Source organism: Mirounga leonina, unplaced genomic scaffold (genome assembly GCF_011800145.1).
Source record: "Mirounga leonina isolate KUSES-001 unplaced genomic scaffold, KU_Mleo_1.0 Mir_165, whole genome shotgun sequence".
Lineage (NCBI taxonomy): Eukaryota > Metazoa > Chordata > Mammalia > Carnivora > Phocidae > Mirounga > Mirounga leonina.
In genome coordinates this window covers 26625165-26632223 of record NW_023270415.1, presented here as the reverse complement: position 1 = coordinate 26632223, position 7059 = coordinate 26625165, and the positions used below count along the sequence as shown (strand labels likewise).

The 7059-nt window shown below is 35.2% G+C and overlaps 1 protein-coding gene across 2 annotated transcripts in view; it reads right to left on the bottom strand.

Annotated features, from left to right (window-relative positions):
• ZFHX4 (zinc finger homeobox 4) overlaps positions 1-7059 on the bottom strand; it is a 182124-nt gene that overhangs the window by 159706 nt on the left and 15359 nt on the right. The gene's annotated exons all lie outside the window — the stretch shown is intronic.

Genomic DNA, 7059 nt, shown 5'->3' with positions numbered 1-7059 from the left:
ATTTTGCCAGTAAATCAGCTTACTACAAATCTTCCTTGTGCAAAAGCTCTCAGCAGGTATCTGGCTGGCCCTGATTAAGCACCAATCACAATTCTTCCCCACACTTCAGTCCCCTCAATGGGCAACAGAACAGAAATTAACATTTACTGCAACCAGTGCTATCATCCTAGGGGACAATCGCATTCACTCAGTTTTTTTCACTGCAATACGTAATGAACACCATTTCAAATACCAGTTTGATGTTATCAATCCTGGTGAGTTGCTCATCTCTCAACCAACTGCCTCAATCAACATCTCCCCTGGCTTAACAAATCATAACGCAAGCACTACTGATGAAAATCCTTCAATCATTTAAATTTTTTTTTTTTTTTTTTTTTTTTTAGTTTTTTAGTTTTTTAGTTTTTTACGTTTTTTGCAGGCAGGCATCTCAGCCCATAAATTCCCTTTGTTGAGAACAAGATGCACTCTGTAAAGTCACATCAGTTTCTGGCAGCAGCGTAAGGTACCAGGGAAAAGTTGGGCATAGATTGGTGAAAATGCATTCCCTTCTCTGTGTGTGTGCGCGTGTGCGTGCTCACTTGTATGTGTGCCTGCAACCCTTAACTACTCTGATAGCAGCTTGATTACAGTTTAAGCTTCTCTGAGTCCCTGCAGATCTCTCCATTTGCAGAATGATGGCACTGTACCCAACAGTTGAGTGGTCTGAAACTTTAGTATTTATTTTCAGCCTATGACATAGGCACTGTCTCAATTTTATGAAACAGGTAAGCAACCTTCTTTCAAATCTTAAAATTGAAGGGACTCATAACTTAAAGGCTAATAGCCCCTTAATTTAAAAGTATCAACACTTTCACATGTGCTGGCAATTTCTGAAATAAGAAAGGTTGAGGTTGCCCTATTACATTACCTATTATATTGTTTAAAAGAGACATGCTGGGGCGCCTGGGTGGCTCAGTTGGGTAAGCGACTGCCTTCGACTCAGGTCATGATCCTGGAGTCCCGGGATCGAGTCCCGCATCAGGCTCCCTGCTCGGCGGGGAGTCTGCTTCTCCCTCTGACCCTCCTCCCTCTCATGCTCTCTGTCTCTCATTCTGTCTCAAATAAATAAATAAAATCTTTAAAAGAGACATGTAGTGCCTCACCCTGGATGCCCCTCACACCCTGCTATATTCTATTGCATAGACTTCACAGTGGCAGAGAGCTAAGAAGAAAACAAAATCCTGGGCTCACCAATATTACTATGTGTTTTAGAAATTCCTTTTTAGAAGTTCTTAAAAAAGAAAGACATCATTGGAGGTCACTGGCATATTAAGTATGAGGGATAACTTCTTAATACTCTCTTTACTGTAATCAAATTTAATCTTGTCCACTAAATCAGAGAGGAAGTGATCAGTTTAAAAATACATCATAAGATCTACATAGATGGAAAACTAAATCAAAATTTGTTTTGGTATCTGCAATGGTTAAAATGATGCTCTAATTGCTTGCGAATCAAACATCACAAAGCTTAGTGTGTAATTTTAATCATTGATGAGCTCCAGGTTAATTATCCTCATGGCATGCATGCAGCTTTTAAAACCCACTGAAATAATCTGATAACCATAAGCATGAAAACCTAATAATTTTCTAATTAGTCCACAAATATTAATGTTTACCTTTGCAGTTACCAAATCTGTACAAACTGTGTATACATACTGAAGGCAGCTGAAATGCCTAAAATATAATCCCCTGCTAGACTGAAATGAGGAAGTCAGGAAGGGACTAAAGAGTTGGAGTGGAAATAGGGTGGTAAATAATACTGAATTAATGATCCTAGATGAAAAGGAAAAGTTTCGAAACCCGGGGTGTATTTTTTCCCCCTATAATCAGGTAACAGGCTGGTATGTGGAAGGAGACTCACCTTAATTACAAAAGTAAGAAAAGTTCCCAAATACTTTACAGCTTTGTAAAAGAGTTTCTAAGCTATTTTTATTACCATTTTAATTCTGTCTTACCTATACCCCTACAACAGTTCTCAGCCCACAGAAACACTTGCTAGAATTATTACACACATGCTGAATGCACCTCAAATGAGTTGTATATAATCTGTAGTCAGTCGTTTTGGCCAGATGCCGAATGGACTCTGCAATGTATCACCTCAATATTTCTTTATATGAAGTAGATCCTATCTTTTTATTTTATCTTAATAGAGCCAGAAGTAACTTTCAAAAATGTAACGTTATTGCTATGTGAAAAAAATTACGAAAACTAAAGAATCCATCACAAGTCAAAGCAGTAGGATACATTTTGTTACAATACCCCACATAGTTTTACAGGAGACTGCCTATCAATTTCTTCTCAAGAAGCCACCCATTAATCAGAAATTGAATCAAATACATAATAAGTCTCCTATACAATCAAATTTACATTTCATTCCAAAGCAACAATAGCAAAACCATCTGGATTGATACAGCTAATAATATGTTAACTGATTTTTAAAATCTGTAGTTATTGACTATGACCATGGCAATATTTACCAGTATATTTTGATGGAGTCCCTTTAGTTTGTACAGTTAAAAAATTATTTAGATCAGTATACACAGTGACCCTGAATATGATGCTAAGTGATTTCATTGTCATCGTCAGACAAAATCTTTCTTTTATCAGTGTGACCCATTTAGGAAATTTACACTAAGGCTTTATAAGTCCCAGTACTATAAAGACCACAAAGACAATCATTTATTTAACTTAAACCACAGAATTCATTTCAAAATGACTGCGTAACAAGTAAACTCACTATAAAAACCGCTTCACCCATTTAAGCTGTTTTCTTTTTAGTTTTTACCAATTTCTATTCTCTACTGCCAAGCATTCTATTTTTTAAAAATCACCAAAGTCCTCAAGAAATCCTAAAGAGAAAAACTAATATATTTTTAATGTTAAATTCAGAACAATACATACCTGCTGGTCTGCTTAGAATATGTGTACACATTTTTTGGTATTCTCACTAACTCAAAAGATCAGTGACTTTGATCATGTAAATCCCTTTTTCGGAACTAATGGACAATATGCAGAAAAAGAACTTTTATTGCTCGTTCTGCCTTGCTTTCGTCCTGCAGTCGCTGCTGCCTAAACTCAGCTCTGCTAAATGACCAAACCCACCTACAAGGAGCCTGGCTAATGAAAGGGGGTGCTTTCTGAACAATAGAAGAATTCCTTTGCATTCAGAAAGCAGAGTTCCCATTAGAACCCAATATCAGAGAGGCCAGTTTTACCTCTTTTTTTTTTTTTTAATTGAGATTGTCCCAGCCCTCCTCTACGGTCCAGTGAGACAGTGCTTGTGAAATGATTAAAAAGAACGTGATCTGATCAAGAGGACAGAATAATGGGAAAGGAATGCTAGGTTAGCCACTCCGCTAAGTGCTGGGAAAGAAGACCAACGCGCCCCTTAGCCTATTGTTTTTATTCTCCTCTGCTCTTCAGCCAACCTCCTCGCACTTTGAGTCTTTATTTACTCCATTTTAACAGGTTAAAAGTTGTCCACTTACAAGAGAATTTGATAAGAAGTTACAAATCCTAAAAAAAGAAAAAAAGAAAGAAAAAGAAAAAAAAAGAAAGGAAGGAAGGAAGAAAGAAAGAAAGAAAGAAAAATCCTTGAATTATATCAAGTTTCCAAAAGGTCATCACTGTCTCTGCTGTGGCCTTTTCCCCATTCCAAATCCTCTATCAATATGTCATAGTGAGTTAGGCAAAGACAAAAGAGAGGCACAGTGTGAAAACGGCACATATATCTAATCCTGACAAAGCAATGAATAGACCTTCACAAGTATAATTATACTTGTTTATTTGTTGCCACGTACAGAGAACTGATGAAAAAAATCCATCAAAGTGGTATTATGCAGACACCAAGAGCTTCTTTTCTTTGGTTGCTAAAGCCACATTGAGGCTTAAATTCCTTATTGTTAAATTCAGAAGAAAGAAAAAAAAAAAAAAGATTTTTGGCCGGACTTTTTTTTTTTTTTGGATCAGTTGCTGACAGATCTTTTGTGTCCTAGGCTGTATTAGCTCACACCGCTACCTCATTTTTACCCATGTTGGAATTCATAATTACAAACTACTGTACAGAAGCTTTTAAAAGGGTGTGGTGTGCTGACCAGGAAAGGATAGTGAAATGGTCCTTTTTCTCATAGTCTTTCTTTTGATATATCCAAACACAGGTAAAATACCTGTGTGGAAGCACCATTTACGTCAGAATACATCTTTGATCTAGGTCTTTTAAGTTGATGCTGGTGGTTTTCTTTAGTCAGCTTTCTCTACAATTTGCTCATTTTAGTATATGTTGAGTATTTCATAAGAGATTACATAACTTCTTTCCCATTGCAGTATTAAAAACGTTAGCAAGAAGGAAGGCAAAGACAAGGATGTCAAAGGATTGAAAATATTAAGTAAAAGGATTTCAAATCCAACTATTAAGGAGCCATTATGTTCCAATAGACACTAAATCAAATAAGTTAACAAAAGCACATTTTGGGGGTGGGGAGCCAAATGAGCTTTTTTTTTTTTTTTTTTTTTTTTCCTTGCAGGATAGAAATATATCAAAGTAAAAGCAATCTGCATAGTTAATGTTTGTGAGCTTTACAATTTAAAACAGAAAAGCTGTAATTTTTCTTTGCTGGCAATCTGGGAACACTCTGGAGTTAATTACAGCTGATTCGGAGTGAACCACACAAACAAAGACCAGTCTATGTCCAGACAATTATACTGCATTAACCAGCTTAGAGCTTCCTGCTGATGTTTCAGGGCTCTTCTGTTACACCCTTCTACCTTCCCAGCACGAGAGAAAATGCTTCTGCAAGAAGGAATTAATGAAGAGAACTGCAAAAGAATGTGTGACGACCTCTCCTGACACGGCAAAAACTTTCCACCCATGTCACGACAAAGGGGAGGAGGTAATTAAGTTTGAATAGAAGGATGTAACCAAATATATGAAGCATTTAAAATAAGCAAATTTTTAAAGAGGGAAAGTTTACAAAACCAAAAATGAGTGTGCAAGTCAACTAAGTCATTTCCCCTTAATTTTCCTCATTAAAATCTAGATTAGCTAGTCAATGCAGATTTATTTCCTACTCTATAAACAGGACCCTTGTGATTGATGCTTAGTGGTCTTCTCCCTTGCTTCTCTCTTTCTCTTCCTCTCCTTCTCTTCCTACCCTCATTTTCTCTCATCTCTAACCCTACATGGACTTTATGTGACAATTACATATCATTAAGCATATGTGTTGGAGAACTAAAGAGAAAAGGTAGTTTGCCAGTTCTGTATTGTTGTGGGAAATAGGAATTTTACTCAGTTTTCTTCACAACTTTAATCAAACTTCAGCGACTTTCCTTAGAGAGAAATCAATAATCTCTCCTTAACCAAATTACACTATTATATGACTCATTTTATTTGTTTGCTTCAGGAAAATTTCATAATCAGTGAGCAAGATGGACTCAATACTTTAGTTATCCTCTGTAAACAAACTTTGGTACTTCCAACCAATCTAGTTGATTTCTAATTTTCTTATTCATTCTAATTGAAAATGAATAGTTTGCATTGGTGTGAGACAAGGACATGAACTGTAATTATGTTCAGTGCCTCTTTCTGATTCTTTCTTTGATACTGTTTTGCTAGTATTCCAGCTGACATTGGGGCTTTGTAGTGATTGCTTCATTAAAGGGTAAGGATGTCCTAATCAGCTAAAGCATTACTAGAAAGCTGTTGTTTGCCAATACTATGAGAATATACTGGCTTTTTTCTTTCTTTCTTTCTTTGTAAAAGAAAAAAGATACATCTGAATGCCAGTTATCCAGCCATACTTAAGTATTAATCATCTTCCCTTTGTCTCAAATATGCAAAGTAGGATTAGAGTTAAATGACTGTATGATCCTTTTCATTTTTCTTCCCTAAATAAATGTTAATCTACAAATCAATCATGTGTTATATTAAAATACATATAAATATACTTTCTGAAAATACTAAAAGGTTGTGTAAATTACACTCAATTTTGCAAAGCATCTCAGGAATGGACAGAATCATTTCCCCTTCTCAGACTCCTCTCCCCCAACCCTTACTATATTTGAAAGTTCAAGTCAATAACATGGGCCCCTTTGGTTTTCCTTGGAAGAAACACGGACTGTATCAATAATTTTTAGAGATTTTTAATTGTATTTGCCATGTTTTCTTATGTTTGTATTTCTAGTCTTTAAAATGTAATTGACTAATCTCTCTGGTTTACACACAATCTAAGAGTGTTTAGTTGATAATGATTTTGAGTTGTCACCTAGTAACATTTTAAAAACTTAGTTTTATAAAGGTATATATAACCATAGAATATCTGGCTTCAAAAAGATTTACCAGACTAGTGAAAACCATTCTGCACACATATTTATCTCATACACAATGTGAAGACAATGTGTTCTAACATGTACATGCATTTTCCTTCTTTATCTATTATATAAAATCCACTATTGAACTACTGATAATTAAATACTTAAAAGAGAAAACAATTGGATAATTATCTGTATTTCACAATTCCCACCAATAGGATCTCATAACCAATGTAGCAGTAAGTGTAAAATCGTGAGTACATTCTTACTTTAAAAAAAAAATGTCATTCTTTGCAGGCTAAACCTACCATAATTATCTTCATAAAGCTAATTACAGGTCAGGTATTCCAGTGAACATTCCTATTCCCTGAGCAATGATTTCACACGATTTCAAAATAGTTTTAATGAAGAAAGCTATATGAACAAATTTTAAAATCACTACCAAGTACCTCTTACTATACAATACTCCTAGAGTCTACAAAATACATCTCTTTTTATATCCCATGTAAATATTTTAAATCATTTTATATTAAAAACCACATAGGACTAACATAATAGAGAACATAAGTGGAATGCCAAGTTTTCTTCTGGATGAAATATTGGCAAATTTATGTTTGATCACTAAGATTAGTTGGTTATTTTATTTCTCTTATGAAGAGCCCTTTGTGTGTGTGTGTGTGTGTGTGTGTGTTTGGCCTGAAAGTTAATTTGACT